The sequence below is a fragment of the Odontomachus brunneus genome, unplaced genomic scaffold, assembly GCF_010583005.1.
Source record: "Odontomachus brunneus isolate Ranch 3 - 2012 unplaced genomic scaffold, Obru_v1 Obru_scaffold_008, whole genome shotgun sequence".
Taxonomy (NCBI): Eukaryota; Metazoa; Arthropoda; class Insecta; order Hymenoptera; family Formicidae; genus Odontomachus; species Odontomachus brunneus.
The window spans coordinates 3,494,238-3,511,225 of record NW_022639458.1 but is presented as its reverse complement, the minus strand read 5'-3'; the positions used below and the strand labels follow the sequence as shown (position 1 = coordinate 3,511,225).

At 40.2% G+C, this 16,988-nt stretch overlaps 1 protein-coding gene across 1 annotated transcript in view; it reads left to right on the top strand.

Annotated features, from left to right (window-relative positions):
• Positions 1 to 609: 609 nt before the first annotated feature.
• Positions 610 to 16,988, top strand: part of LOC116854088 — a 203,396-nt gene continuing 187,017 nt past the window's right edge. Inside the window, exon 1 of the mRNA XM_032835630.1 lies at positions 610 to 825. The gene's annotated coding sequence lies outside the window, so the exon portion shown is untranslated. The remainder of the gene's footprint in view (positions 826 to 16,988) is intronic.

Sequence of the window (16,988 nt, the reverse complement as noted above, 5' to 3'; positions counted from 1 at the left end):
GAGGCGATAGTGGCGCTTTAGAATCGCGCGCAAGAGAGACGGGGTGAATGAGATGACTGAGACACGGTGGTGGTGGTGGTGGTGGTGGTAGTGGTGGTGGTGCAGACGGGAAGGAGGGAGCAGAGGTATCGGTTTATCGTCAGAGAGGGGAGGATAGTAATAGAAGAGCGGACTAACTACAGCGGAAAAAAGATACATTGGTCCAAAATGTAAAAGAGAAGGAGCCGAGAAAGTAAAGGACAAAGGGCGCAGGATGATACGACATGAGCGAGAGGGTTCAAATCATACGACGGGGATCGTCGAGAACAGGACGTGTGATGAAGCGAGAGGCGCGGAACGCGAGATTCAGACGGCGAGAGGAAAGACGCGGAGAGAATGTCCGGAGTCCCTCTCGGACGTGGACGAACGAAGAGCGCGCGGCGACGAGTGCGCGACGAGGACGAAGAGCCCCGAGAAGTTGAGGGAGGACCGCGAGAGAACTCACGGGTGAAGGCAAGGAGGAGAGGGCTTCGGGAGGATAAAAGAGGGTGCGCTTTCGCACCCCGCGGAAGGACGAGAGGGTTGTGGAGGCCCGTGGTGGGGGAGCCAGCTGCCACCGCACAGCTACACCCACGGCGACGTTCGAGGCGAACCTCAGTCGTCCGCGCACCCTCGAACGGTGAGGGTGGTCGTGCTCGGTGGTGAGTAGTACCTTGACGTTCTCTCGCCGTTGCCACCGAGTGGTGCAAGAACCGTCACACTCCGCCAGCTGACCCTCGACCCTGTGCGACGTCCCTGCCGACGTCATAGCTGTGCGGGCATTCGACCCTTGGCGGCTGACAAAGGGTGAGTAAAGCGTCCGGCTGGAAAGCCTAAAGGGATCAATCGAGACGCCGCTCTTTCGAGGCTCCGCTCGCGCTCTCAACGGTCAGGCTCGGTCGAGTGCGAGATTTTCGCACAGTTGATTGAAAGATCTTTGGCGAGCGAAACCGTTGAACGGTGGTGACACCGGGAGATGTTGAATTATGAGGTGAGACGGTATGCGCCAGAGATGACTTTATGAAAGGGGAGCTAACGCTGATTCATCAGAACGAGTTGAATGCATATTTGAGTACATCGCGCCGCTGCAAAATTCATAACCGAGCTTTCTCCGTATAATTACATCCAGTCATTCAAGGGGTGAACTTTGCTGATAAGCTGTGAATGATGTCGCGATGTAGGAAAGTTTCTTGCGGCTCTTTGCGCAAGGATATTTCGCGCGATTTCTCTTTAGCGTGAAGGTGATATAGCGTCTCTCAACAGATTTCGAGAGATTATATTTGATTTGGCGGCCTCATGCTCTAAAGTTCACGAACCAATCGATGTCAAGACTCTACTACGAAACAGGGGCATTTATTGGCGAGTAGATTGTTAAGAGAATTAAGCATAAATTGCGATTCCCTCCTTCCCCTCGCCTCCTGTGTGTACACTTGTTAAAATTGACAACCGGAAAATCTTGCCCGATGAATTGCTAAACGCGAACGAGATCACACTTGAAACAGACGGATTTATCGGAAAATAGCTCAGACTGCACGATAGGGAGTAATTGTCGCTTCGTTAAGAACTTGTTATGCATCGATTGTCCAAGTAGCGCGATTGGACAATTAGAGAGATTGGTGTGATGCAATTTTTGTTTATCACAGTATGGTTAATCGGGCTTATTAAAGTTCATCGTTTGGGTATCGATTCGACTAATTGGCATAGGCGGCACGTTTGCTCGGTTTTGATATGACAGATCCGCATATATTCGCATTTGTTATTGAATCACTTCATTATGTAGCGCACGGAGGAGACACTAGAGCTATCGCTTGGCTAAACATGGTTACCGCAACAAAATATTGACGTTACTTTTCGCATACAAGATAGTTGTAATAACCATAGTATCCTGGAGATGCTACACTTATCTCTTTTTCTACTTGTTTATACATATTTGAGCGGAACTCTCAGTGCTGGCGCAACCAAATCTTACACATAAAAAAATATCATTCTACTGTTAAAAAAGCGATTATTCAGTTTACTTTCTTCCTTTCAAGTAACGGTTATCTTCATCAAAAAATATTTTCTTGATAATAATTTTAAAATGTACTCATCAGAAATTTGGGGAAAGCTCATTATCAAGCATTCAAGAGAAGAACTTGTTCTCTTTAGAAGAATATCATATAAAATTTTATCGGAGAAAAAGTTGGCTCGAATCTAATGTAATAAGCAAACTGAACTTTTGTTTTAATTTAATACTTTTAATTGAAATGTTAAACTTGCAGAAATTCGGGATGTATTCGGGATGTATATATTCTGAATATGTTTATAGATGAAAACAGCAATTTCTAATGCAATATCTATTTAACTTGAATTTATATGAAATGTTTCTTTTATAAACATAGAGAATGTAGTTGTTGCAATCATGTCAGTTTTCCCCGTGCGTTAACGCGAAATATATGCATTGTCATTATCATTAGAGCAACCATCGATCACTGGTATTTTAAATACTTTTACCTCACTTACTTCGTCGATGTAAAAATGGATGCATGAAAAATGCATAACTGTTCCGCGTCGGAAGCTTTTACAATCATGTCTCGAACTTTCCCGTAGACTTACCGTAAAAATCATATAGCCGTTAAAAATTTAGCCTGTCAAAAGTTAACGGCGCTTATCCGATCTGCTGGAAATGGACGTAAAATGGAAGATCCGGATCGAAGGTACGCACAATTGCCGTCGATAATTCTACTATTTCGCGCTTGTCTGGAAATGAAGTTGCGACAAACGTCGCCGCGTTTCGAAGCGGGCCCGGTGTGTTCGAGAGGCTCGCATGGGGGAGATATCCTGAACGTGTTTGCCTTGCTCGCGGAAGCAGAAAGCGAGGTTAAAGGAGGTGGTGCTTTTTTTCGTCTTTCTGCCACGACTTCCTCGCTGCGGCCATTCATGGTAATCGATACCCGATCGTGGAGACGTAACTCACATTGCGTCCGATTGTTCGCAAATGCGAGGCAGTCTACTTTGCCTTGAAATTTGCACAGCTGTGTTGGTGTTCTAACTCACCTTTGCTGCAATTAGGATAACGTACACAGCAAGCGAAATAAAGCGAAGAATAAGAACGATATAATTTCAAATTTTGCTACAATAGATACGCGGTAGTGAGTTCATTCGCGAGCAAACGAAACACGCTAATCGAAGTAAAGGGTCATTTCTCGCGTAGCTACCGCAAGTTGAACTCTTCAAAATTATAATCTCCGCTTCCCGTCTTTGTAACAGTGTTACAGTCATCAATTTCACTAAGCTACTGCGTGCAGTACACTTTCACGTCGGATATTTCTGCGTCACTTCTCCCGACTTTTTCAAAAACAAAAGAATTGTTAAGAGGTTACAGTTAGCGGCTGTAAGCGTAATACTGCAGTAAGAACAGCAGTCGCGCGTCGTTTCCGCTATCGCCAGCGCGATGCTGTTTTTTTAATCGATACCTCGTATTGCGCTGCAACGTTGGAGTCACTCCAAGGGGACACCGGGTTCCCCGGGCACTCCATTACGGTAAAATGGAAATAATCGGGGCACGCGGATGTCGCGAATAATTTACCGCGCGCCTGTTTACCCGCCGGTGCAAATTGGATACGCGTCCGTCGTGACTAGTACACGGCTTGTCTGCCTAACGTGTCGTCACCGCGAAGTCTCGTATTCTCGATGCGCCAGAAGCTCGAGGGAGCGAGGAGATATTCCACTGAAGAAGGATATTTTCGTCATTAAGGCCTGTAATAGTCACAGCTGGAAACTTGTTTCACTGCGAGATACTCAGACTCTGAATATAGCGTTAGATCCGAGTTTCTTCGTTAAATCACATGATATATGTGTGATTATACTCGTAATCGCTATTCAGCGGCAGAAACCTCTAACTCTAAACACAGATCTTAGTATCGTATGTGTGAGATAAATTGTATCAATTATTAATACACACGTCTAAGGCGCGTGTTAACAATTATTATTTGAAACCTGTTTCATGTGAGATATTTAGATATGAATTTGGAGTCCAATTCGAGTTTTTCCATTAAGGAAAGATCTTGGTTTAGATAGCTGAAAAACAGGAGAACGAATTTTTTTCAAAGAGATGAGCAAATATACCAACATAGAGTTTTAATTATATTATTTATCATTGCTCTAAATGTAAAAAATTTTTTATTGAAATTCCGTCCAAGTTTTTCGTACTAAGCGCAATGTCGTCGGACGCTGATGGACAACATTATAATCTGCAATGCAGATTACATATCAGCAACTTGAAAAAAATATAACTAATGAATTTAAAAACTACATTAAATTTACTACTACACTAAAATACTAAAAAACTATATTAAATTTACTACTACATTAAAAACTACATTAAAATACTGGAGGGTGAACCTAAATTTTTCGGATTATTTATAAAATTAATATTTTCTCACATTAAGTAAAAAAGAAAAAGAGAAAAAATGACCTGCAATTTCGAGGTACCATTTTCTGTTAAATTTCGACTTTTCATACATGAAAAAAACCCATCCAGCAAATTTAATATGGTTTTTAAATTTTCTTGTCTCATTTGTTGCAGATTATTACACGAGCTGTAATGTTGTCCACCAGTTAGAGGCGCCCGTCGACAACCGGCCTCAGCATAAAAAATATGGAAGATGAAATTTTAATTTTTTTTACATTAAAGAATAATTCTTTTATACTTAAAACAATGATAGAAAATACGATCAAAATCCTATATTTTTATTTATTTGTTGAAAAAATTCGTAAAAACCTCCTATCTTTTCGATTGTCTAAACCAGAACCTCTCACTAGATCGTATAATTGTATAATTATTTTTGCAATCGTGTAATACAACTGCAAAACTAATTCTAACTCTAAACACAAATCTTAATATCGCACGTGTGTGCGTGTGTGTGTGTGTATGTGTGTTTTGTATGTGTATGGATAAGTCGTAAGTTATCAATACATAAGTAAATATCAATCTCTCGTATTAATCGTATTTGAAACTTGTCTCGTGTGAGATGCTCAGATCTAAATTTAGATGTTAGATTTGATTTGAGTTTAATTGAAAGGATGATTGTAATTATGTGAGAGTTTAATTGCATGATATATATGACATCACATTTGTAATCGCAATTTAACTGGCCAACTCACATCTAACTTTAAATTCAAATCTATGTATCTCACTCAAGAGTAGTTCCAAATAACGATTATTAATAAGGGCCTAAGAGTTTCTAATGAACGATAGCTTTTATGGGTTTTATACCTGGTTCATTTCAGGTCAGTTAATCGATTCAGTCTATTGACCGAATCTATGATGTTTTTTCAAGCACATTTTACGAAATCGAAAAGCGAGTCTTTAGTAAAATAATATTTTTCATATTCTTGATTGATCCATTGATTTTTTCCCATTTTTCCTCATGTCGTATCGCTTGCTGCGAGCCAGCAAAAATAATCGCGAGACTCCGCTCGCTTTCTTTTCACTGCAGGATACAGGTCGCCATTACACCTGTGCTCCGCAAATCTGTACATCCTTCCTCTTCTTTTAAGCAAAGGTTGCAAAAGCGAGAGGCCTTTAAGCTAAACCTCAAAGTCACGATGTCAGAGTCGTGCGCGTTTTGCGACACACAGTTGATTAATTTATTAGTGCTAGACGCTTTAATTACACACAGGTCGAGGTTGGGAGAGCGACAAGACTAGTCACGACCCGAAAATCCACTCATTCCAACTTCTTCCCATCATAAAACTCACCTAACAAATGAGTGTCGCGAATCTCGCGCTCGGCAGATTTATATACCCTCCACCTACGATGCGGTGACGGTTGCCGGCAAAAAGCGATAGAAGTCGAGATAAAAACGGTGTAATGGGCGTGCGATTCTCAATTACAGCCAATTACTGCGGTCGTCGCGACATTCCACTCTGTTTCCACGCTTAAAAAGAAATCGCCGTCGCCGAACCGCTTTGCGGTTCCTTCTCCGCGAATTCCGTTCCCGCGAATTCCGCCGCGTTTCCCGACAACGGTACTCTAATCAATACTCCCGCCTCATTCGTGTAATCGAATCTCTGTTCCCCGGATGAATTCCCCTGTAACTCGGGACGAAAGAGTTAACGAGTTTTTGCACTTACAAGGAAGCTACTATTTCGAGCTCTCACTTCCACGGGTGGATACGACGCTGTCGCGCAATCCGCGCTGCCTGATGATTACCCAGGTCGTTGGCGTTTGTCTTGACATCTGTAAGCTAACGGGCGCGGAAGCGCAATGATGTTTGTCAAGAGAGAGGAGGAGGGGAGAGAGCGCGCGCAATTTCCGCACCGAGTACGCGTCGCAAACCGAAGTTGCGGCGTCGCGAGTTTCTCGCGAGAGACAGCTCGCGACTTCCGCCGCGGTTAACTGTCTTTCGTCGTTACCAGCCCCCAAGGAACGACAGTATCCATACACCCGACGAACATTCGTACTCCGCACGGAGTTTGGCTGCACACGCGAATCTCGCTTTACCACACGTTTAACGCGCTTCGAATAAAATGCCGTCAGTGGACGACGAGACGTCTCTGCATCGCGACGAACTTCCCGCGAGTTTTCAGTTGGCTCGTAACATCTACCAGTCACTTCGTTAATTTACGCTTTGGCTTCGCATATTCTCGTTCTCGTCGTCATCTTATCGGGATGCGAACGAAGTTTCAGGGGATTTGGAGTTGACTTTTCACATCGATGATAACTGAGGGCGAAAGAGATGTTTCTGTGCGTTTAGTCTACGTAACGGTCCAATTTGAGATGCTGAGCACTCCCGCAAAATAAGTCACGAACTGTTTGCCGTGGAGTTAGAATACATTGAATGTAAATTGTTTATCGAATATAAATTACTCGGAATTATATACACAGCTGTGCCGACGAGCTTTTCAAAAGTACTGTGCAAATATAACCGGCACGGCCGGCGAGGTAAATCGATCCTACGCAAATACGAACAGCTATTGTTTTGCACGATTATAATTTGCATAAATATGCGTCTGCGCAAGTACAGTCTTTGAAATCACATTAACTACGTAAAATGACTGTTACCTATATACATACGTGACGCACAAAGATTGCTTTTATAATTATACGTTTGCTTTTAAATTAAATTCAGACAAATACTGCCATGTATTTCAAGTATTCGAACAAATTGCTGTATTGTTGAAAATTTTCTCGAGGGGAAGGCTTTGTTTTTTCTATTTAGATCAAATATAAGTTAAAAATAACTACAGCCTTACTGTAGAAAAATTTCTGAGAGAAACTGGGTACTAAGCAAAAACTGGTCAGTGTTTCTTGCCTAATTACTGGCCAGAAACTAGACAAGAAAAAGTGGTAATTAAAAACGAAACTACAACCATTTCAATAATGAATTAAAGTTTTCATACAAAAACATTTTACCTTCTAAAACATTAGTTTCACGTTAATTTTATATTGCCTATTAAATAATAAAATGTAATATTTTACAATGTAGAATTGAATGATAAAAACTATCTAAAAACATAAAAAAAAATTAGAAACTAAATAGCAAGTGGCCAGAAAATAATCCGAAATTTGGGCTAGAAAGTAACTAAAATTTCTCACGAATAATTGGCTAGAAACTGATCAATTCTCTGCTCGGTATAATTAATAATCAATTCTGTAGCTGTGGTCCGATCCGTTTACCTTCGATTTATGTTGCAGCGAGTGTGTTGCCTTCGCCGATATACAGAATGCGTATTATCATTCTTCTAAGCCGCAGCCATTTGTACGAAGTCGTGGAAATGCTTTTCCTCATCGTTTACACCTGCGGACGCGCCCGAGGTGGTCGGTGTACATAACGAAATCCGCAGCTCAAAATCCTATCTCTCATGGCGTCGTAGGTATGAGCCGTGTGACGTGGAGAAGAATCTTCCCTCCGTGTAACTGTATATAGTTCGTGATTTATTTGTGAGCCAGAGAGACCGAATACATTCCTTCATGCAAGGAGCTCGCGTTTCTCAACGGCTCCGATATTCAGTCCCGAAGACTTCGCGGACGCTGACATTGCCCTCGCAATGCCTGCTCTCGAAAATTCCAATATCGATCGCGCATAGCCAACAATTAATCACCGCGCGTCTTGCTCGATGGGCATACATTATCCCGTCGTTTTGCCGAAGAAATTCGGCGTATCGCCCTCGGAGAGCTGGTCCCGCATCGTGCCAACTTGAGCGTGTGTGCGCCAGGGCTGCACTTCGCTGCAACTTCGTGGGCGACGTGCGCAGTTTGACTAATGAAGTATTCGTACGAGGCACGAATCTTAGATGCGTGTAACCCCGATTTTCGCCATTGAGACTACAATTCAAGGTGTATACATTACGCGGATCATGGATGCCCCCTCCCTCTCCCCCTCCCTCTTTCCTTCCCTGAGACGCGAATTCTGTATTCTGAGTTATAATGGGAACTTGATTGCCCTTTTGTTCACCTGCGATTACCGATTAACAGTGCACTCCGGCGTGCACACAGATTTGCAATATTGCATTTTGCGATACTCCAAGACGTAGTCGCGTTCTCCGTCGGATACCGAGCCGCTGCTGACTGCCACAATTACCTGCGGCGAAGTGCAGCATGACGGATCGTCGGAGTGATACGCTTCGAATAATGAAGGTTGCTCGCCGAAACCACTAATGTCTGGCCCGAAGTGTAACGGGACTCGAGTGTCGTTTGGCAACTCGGCTACCATATATATGTGTGCGTGTGTGTGGAAATAGTTGGCGAACTATTTCGCTACTCGGACGGCTTCCGCAACGTAGTCCGAACTCGGCTCAAACCGATGCTTAAGTAGGGCTAATGACAAATGAGCGATTGATCGTTTCCGTAACGTAGCGGCTAATCATCCTTATCGGTCGAGCATGAGTCTCGTCACGGAATTAAGAGCCGCGCGAGTGGAGAATCGAAATGAAAATCTCATGTTGCCGACGGTGGCGTGCATCGACGGTTACGCAATTAAGTTCGATTTTCTCGTAAACGCGGCGCACGTTCAATGTTCATTCGATGAGTGCACCGGAACCTACTAAAGCGAAAATAACTTTGGGAAAATCCACAAGAATATTGCAACCGAGAATCCCCGGTAGAAATGTATGCAGTTCGCGCAGACATTCGCCCAATTATTTGTCTGATCTCCATTAGTGGTAAAAATCCTGCTTGAACAAGGACTTGAAGGAGTTTTATTCAGATTGAAGCAATTTACTGTATACATAGCGTCACGTATGCCTTACCATTGTCTGAATTTTGGGAGTTACACGATTCCCGGCTTTGTGCATATATGGATAAGGCTGAAACCGTTATTAATTAGAAGCCATTAAAACTATAGAGTTACTTATATGATTTTCAATCTCAAGCGTTATGTGTAAGGGTAAAAATCGTGTAATTCTCGATCTCAAGGGAATAGTGGGGTATTTGTGATGTGTATACAATATGTGAAACGATTCTTTCTAAAACAAACTATCAGAAATATTCGGTAATATTATCAGTAATTCAGTTTTCCAATGCACACGTATTTCTATGTCTATCGTGAATAAGTATAAGACATATCTATTTATATCGTTAAGAAAAAGCTTAAGATTGCACGAACAACGAATGAACGTACAGAAAAGCATGAAGCAAAAAAAAAAAGAAAATAAAAAGGAAAAGAGGAAATAAAATAAAATATTTTGACAATATGCTGAGCTCTGTGACAGTGATAGTAACAAGTTAGAAATGAAAGTGAGCGAAAAAACAAATGAAATATTAATAATACAGTATAGGCGAGTTTTTTAATTCATCGATGGATCCATCGCATGATGCATAAATACAGCGAAACATTGCATTTGCGCATCATGCGATGGATCCATCAATGAATTAAAAAACTCGACCTTTTTCAATGCAATATGATAATATCAGCGATTATTCTGATGGTAATGATATAAGTAAAAGCTATCATAATAAAATTTGGGATCTAATGAAATAATGCAATTACAAGAATGGATAAAAGGACATACGTCATTTCATAATCATGAAAGATATCATGTAAAAAATGAGAATACATGTTATGCACCAAAGACTTCATAAACTATGGTTTTCATTGCATCAAAATTCTTTAGTTAGAAAGCATGCACAAAAAATAAAATATTGTTAGAGTAAACTTATCCATTTTATGAGTGCAACAAACTTGATTATTAAGCAAATAAATAGTTTTTTGTCCACTTCCTATTTTGTTTTAAGTAGTTTTACGCATTTTTGGGTGTAGTAGCTGCAAGAAAAAAGTTACACCTTGATTGGGATCTCGAGTAGTTTTACTCTTTTACAAGCATTACAGCCTCATTGAGACCTTCAGTATTATTATGCCTTATTCTGCAGTTACTAGACAAAAATTCATGTAATCATTCAGTAACTGCTTGAAAAGCGCGTTAAATTTCGAATAGGGACGTGCGATATGAATAAAATAATCGCATCTGTCAGTTTTTACAGAATTTGACATGTCAACGAAGAAATATAGACGTTTTTAGCGGTGAAATTACGCTGTTGCCCGCGCTGCGCGCAATACGAAACGCATTATTTCAGCAATATTTCAGCACAAAAGAGCCTTTATCACCGGACTAGATGAAACACGGTATTTAGGAAGTAATAACGTAGGGATATTGTGGAGTATCATTGTTTCTCACTCATCAACTCGTCGCAGAGTTACGGAGCAAAAGCGCAAGCACTTATAACTGCTATTACAAATTGTTTTCTCACTTCTAAAGTTCTAGGAAACGGCGCACTAACGGTAACATCCCACATTGCTCTTCCTCGTTGCATCAAAGTACTCGACTGATGATTTCCGCCTGAAGAAGCCCATTTAGAGATCGCCTCGGCGCGCGCTCAGATTTTCCGACTGTTTACGCCATTTTCCCCCGCTTTTTTCGCAAACTTTCCGCGCGCGGCGACGTTCACTCGGAATATTATTATCCGTCTACCGTTCGTATTTAGCGATGAAAAGAGAGACGCTTGTGAAACCAACTGCATTTCTCCCGAGCTTGTTTACCGATATTATCTTGTATTACGGAGAAATCATACATCTCCTCTCTTTCTCTCTCTCTCTCTCTCTATCTGTTTTGTAAAAATTAAATTTAACAGAAATACACTCGTCAACAAAATTATCGCATAGGTAAATTCATGTCGAAATTTCGCACAATTTTAAATGGGCATAATAGCGCGAAACATTATCGTATTTTAAATCTTCTTTTTTTTATTTTAAAGAGTGAACTCTGTAGTTTAAGGAGCATTCGTCCGATTTTAAATTTACTCTCTCCCCTTCCCGCAGTCTTTTCAGAAGTAAAGACGTGTTGCGTCTTAAAAAAATTGCACAATTTGACGTATCGTACGAGGCGAACTAAATTTTTTTCGTAAATTTCATGATAGCCGTTGTAAAATACAAACTTTTCCCTGCAATTTAAAAAAAAAACGAATTTGTACGATTTTTTTCGCAAAGTTGCGACATGTCAAAGTTACCTATGCATTTTTTATAAAACGCTTAATTTAACGCACTCTATACAGAGAGAATGATTTAGTTAAATCAAATAAACGCTTCTTTGGAATAAATCTAAACGAATTTTTTGATTGATTAAACAAAATTTTGTTTGAAGCACCAAAATATTTATTTGCGGCTTAATTCCAAAGAAATATTTTTGTTGTGTCAACCAAATAATATATTTGGACTATTCCAAAGAAACATTTATTTCATTCAATAAATCGTTCTCTCTGTGTATTGAATGGAGTGAATTCTTTTCACAAATCTTACGATAATCGCCGTAAAATATCGATTAAATAAATAAATAAATAAATAAATAAATAAATAAGTGAAAATATCGATAATTTTCTTGCAAATAAAAAATAAAGAAAAGGTGTGCTAATGGTAATGCTAATGCTGATGGTAACTGATTAAAAATGCATAAATAACTTTGATACGCCGTACAACATCGCGGAAGAAAGTCGTGCATATCTCTTCTTTATTTTTTTATTTGCAAGGAAACGTTTACGATGATTACGTGAGATTTTTACGATGATTATCGATATTTTACGATGATTATCGTAAGATTTGTGAAAAGAATTCACTCCATTCAATATAGTGCGTCAAATTAAACGATTTAAAAAAAATGCATAAGTAACTTTGACATGTCGCAATTCCGCAAAAAAAAAATTGTACAAATCCGGTTTTTTTTAAATTGCAGGAGAAAGCCTATACTTTACGATGGTTATCATGAAATTTACGAAAAAAATTTAGTCCATCCCGTAGGATACGACAAATTGTGCAATTTTTTGGAGACGCAACACGTCTTTACTTCTAAAAAGATTGCGGGAAGGAGGGAGAGTAAATCCAAAATCGGACGAATGCTCCTTAAACTACAGACTTCACTCTTTAAAATAAAAAGAGAAGATTTCAAATACGATAATGTTTCGCGCTATTATGTCCATTTAAATTTGTGCGAAATTTCGACATAAATTTACCTATGCGATAATTTTGTTGACGAGTGTATAATCCAGCGTGACAATCTTGTTCTTTTTACAATTATTCAATAGGTTTGTCCGTTTTAATTGAAATGAGAAGTAATTCCTTATTCTTCGTTTACTTGACAAGAAAGATGTGAAAGGTTTGTGTCAAAGACGAAAGTTCCGTTATCATTTCGGAGAGAGACAGTTGAGGCAATGCCGACTGTCGTCGGAGATTATTACATGTGTCGTTTTATTAATGCTCGACTATGCGCCGCATAGGGAAGTCACAGTTCTATATATTATACGTCACCCACGTGCCTCTGCATTATGCATGGACGTTGCATCTCCTACACACAAGCGCATACACATTGCGTGCACGAGGCTGAAGGCTCAGAATGACGAGACAGGAGGATGAGCCTATATTAGATAATTTTCATGTCAAACGTCCGCCGTGTATAACGTCAAAGTGCCATGCCGTAGACGTGGCTCCTAAAGATAGGGTGAATATTGCGCTGTTAATAGTTGATTGAATAAAACATTTTGCTCGCACGTCAAGCCGGGACGTTATATCGAGCGACCTAGAATATAGCGATGATATAATTATTATTGCGTCTCTCGATATGATAAAACATGCAGTCCCTTCTTCAGAAAATGATTTTTTTTTATACTAATCAATAATCGAATTTTCCAAGTATTTTTTTAATTATAGTGAACCAGAGTGCGTGCGCGTATATGCAACCTTGCTGTTAATTCGCCGATTTATTCCACGGAGAAAATAGGGATGTCACTTGGCTAACTATCGTTGCCGTAACTAAATATTAAAATGTTATTCTTTGCCCATACAGAGCCCGTAGTATTCTAAAAGCGGTGCTAATGGCTATTATCTAGAAAATATTTTTTGTTAAAGATAACTATTACTTAAGAAGAAGAAAGTAAGCTGAATAATCGCCTTTCTTAGCAGCAAAATTATATTTTTCTCTGTTGCAGGATTTTATACTTTCGATTAAAATATTAAATCCAGGATTTAAATAAGTTTGACGAACTTATGATAGATACGTAAACTTATAAAATATTTGAAGCATGCAATATTTTCTTGAATGCAGTATGTATTTTTTTATGCACGCATCTCTCTCAACAACAGTATTAATTCTGCAGATCACAACAGAGTGACAGCAATATTCTTTTGTTTGAGACAAATATATATAGTATACATAGTATATAATAGACAACTATACATAGTATAATATAACATAACAACTATGCAAGTATATACTAGTTACAAATTATGTATCACAAAAACTGTAGCTGTAAGAGGTATATGGATGGGCACATAACAGCAATTTTTTATGCAATATTTATTTAACTTGAATTCACACACGTTTCTTTCTAACCACAAAGAGTATATTTGTAGCGATTAAACGGTTTTTTATTGTATTTCTATTTTGATATTCTGTGCTCATTCGCTCACTCACTTATTCGAATGTTGCAACAATTCACGCTTATTTCGCTTTTTGCAGACAGAACATGCTTTTTTCCGTTGAACTAACAATTCTGTAGATCGCGCGAGCACCGCGTGTCTACGGAATCTCTCGCGCATTAGGAATCGGGCTGACTACCCGATCGGATCGCTATTCGCCGATCATAGATCGCGATCATAAGCGGCGGCTGTCCGTGACACGTACGAAAATAGCTCCGCAAATTGCTTCTTCCACTTGAAATCGGCGGCATCACGACGGTGCTTGTTGTTATCGAATTGCTCCTAGGATTTCGTTTTTATTCCGTGCCACGTCCGAGGCTGGTTCGACAGAAATTCGTTACATTGCCGGTGAGACGGAGACCTTTGCTCGGTTAATCGCGCGAATATTTCGCCTCAGTCTCGAGCTGAGACCTTCATGATCCACCGTCTCGGCGATCGCACACCGTCCGACTTATCCACTTATTATTCTCACTTATTGTTTGCGCGAATAAATCACAGATCAAAACGGTGTGCGTATATTGTTTCATAAAATTCTAACAATGAAAACATAATGTTGTTCCATTCACCTCAATAATTCGATATTACTGCAATGTATATACATTACAATATGTATATACAACCCAATGTATATACATTATGAATGGATATCACAAACATCTATATCCGATGTTTAAAATATTCATTCCGATATCGTACACATATTAGGTTGTACAATAAATAATATCGAATTATCAAAGATAAAGTGAATGAGGTATCGAAGAGGTAAAATGACACGACCATATTTTTATGTCGTTATAACTTTGTGTAACAATGTATACATTTTGATCTACGATCTCGCGCGATCCTTCGCATATATCGTTTTACGAAATCATACGTGAACAGAATTTTATAGCAAAATTTGCTATAAGACTTTGTAATGGAGGAACAGATCGATATTCTATAATAATTGACTCTATGTATCCTTCCATTCCATATATGCTACTTATATTTCAAGGGATGAAAGCTGCTATATTAAACCATTTGCTACTTTTCTAGTGAAATTTGTTATGTTTTTTTAACAAAAGCTTTACTGACAATCTATTCCAGGGTTACTAAAAACACAGTGAAATTGAAAAGAATTTATATGAAAAAAAAGCAGAAAATCTGCAATATTCTCTCTGTGCAACGACCTGAAAGTACAATCACTATCTACATCAGGCGCGCTTTGCAATATGTTCTGTCGCCGAAAAGAAACGCACGTTTATTTTCGTGATCGTCGCCGTGGCGACGATTTCGAAAGCACGCGCCGTTTGTTGTGCCGTGTGCTTTTTATTTGTTAATTTTCACGACGGACTGCCTATCAACGCAACAGCGGTGTAACGGCAGTCGACAGTCAAACGACACCAAGCGCGAATTTTATTTTTCCCTACAACGGGGCGGGCGAAATGTCACTCCACCTCTTTCACGATGTTTTCCGGTAGAAAGCCGTATTTGCATAACATAAATTTACGGCTACTTTAAAGGGTATCGCGAAGAGAGGGCGGACAAACAGACGAGCGGACAGCTAGCGAGAGATTCAACACGGTAAATCTTTGGATACGGTTTCCTCCCCCTTCCTCCCGCTCTTTCTTTCTCTCTTTGGATACGGTTTTCTCCCTCTTTCTCTCTTTTTCTCTTGCTATCTCTCTCTCTTTCTCTCTCTCTCTCTCTCTCTCTCTCTCTCTCTCTCTCTCTCTCTCTCTCTCTCTCTCTCTCTCTCTCTCTCTCTCTCTCTCTGTGTCTCTTTTTTTTTTCTTTTCGTTCCCCACGTTGCTTCGCATTCGTTCCTTATGCCAGCGTGCTTTTTTTACGAGCGGAGCGCGCACTTCCGGCTGGCGAGCACTCGAATCTCGTTCGAGTGCCCCGTCATTTGCATGGCGTTGCGCTCGCAGCTCCTCGACGAGCCTCGACTTTTACCTCGTGAATAATAATTAAAGCGCTTGAAACGTTTACGCGGCCTTACTTACTGCTTTATTATTATTGCGCGGCGCAAACATTGTAAATTACTTGTGTTGATGTGTAGGGCCCACTGTATCGTTCCCGTAACTCATGCCCGACTTCGCAACTTATCCGACACTTATTATCACCGCTTCAAATTTATGACTTTCGACCGACGAATTATATTTCACTTTATGCGCGCATGCTTCACTTTATCGCAATAATCCGCACGTAGGCGCCGCATTTATCGTCAATTTATTGCACCGTCGTTTCTACGACCACTTACGGATTACGTATTCGATCGCCGCAGCGTTATTCATATCACGCGGTACGCATTATTGGCGCGTAATTCTTCAGCTCTCTCGAACGGCGATCGGTAACTGATCCTCGCGCTCGGAGGTTGCGCCCGGAGGATACGGGTAATTTTTTCAAGTGAATAAACTTGTCTCTCGCGCGAAGCTAGGACAGACGAATGGGGCGGTCAATGAAATATATCGCTACGTATATATCTACACGACAAAGTAAGTTTATCTTTTTAATGGAAGTGGCCCCGCGAGTGAGAGAACGCGCAACCCGAGAGGTTTGATTGGGGGAAATTTGACCCGACAGTCTAATGGACTGACATTAATAGGGCATTCCTAATAACATTTACCATTACACGAGCGGATACACGAAATGCTTTGATAAGGGGTCTTGCGTGCTCTGTATTTTGCGTTGCACATCCGACATTCTGTTAATAATGCACTATGCGAAAACATCCGACTCGGATATCGATACATTGGTCGTAATTAATTCCAACTTTATTAAACGCTGCGCATATTTACCTGTGACCTTATGTCGTTAATACATTTGCTCGATTATCGTTTACGATTACAATTACACGGAGGAAGCTATTATAATTATCGCATTCTCTATGGACGGAAAAGCAGTTTATGGGAATTCAAGTTAAATGGATATTGCATATTAAAAATTGCTATTGTGTTACATGTTTACTTATATAATTTTCATAACCACGTCTCTCTCTCTCTCTCTCTCTCTCTCTCTCTCTCTCTCTCTCTCTCTCTCTCT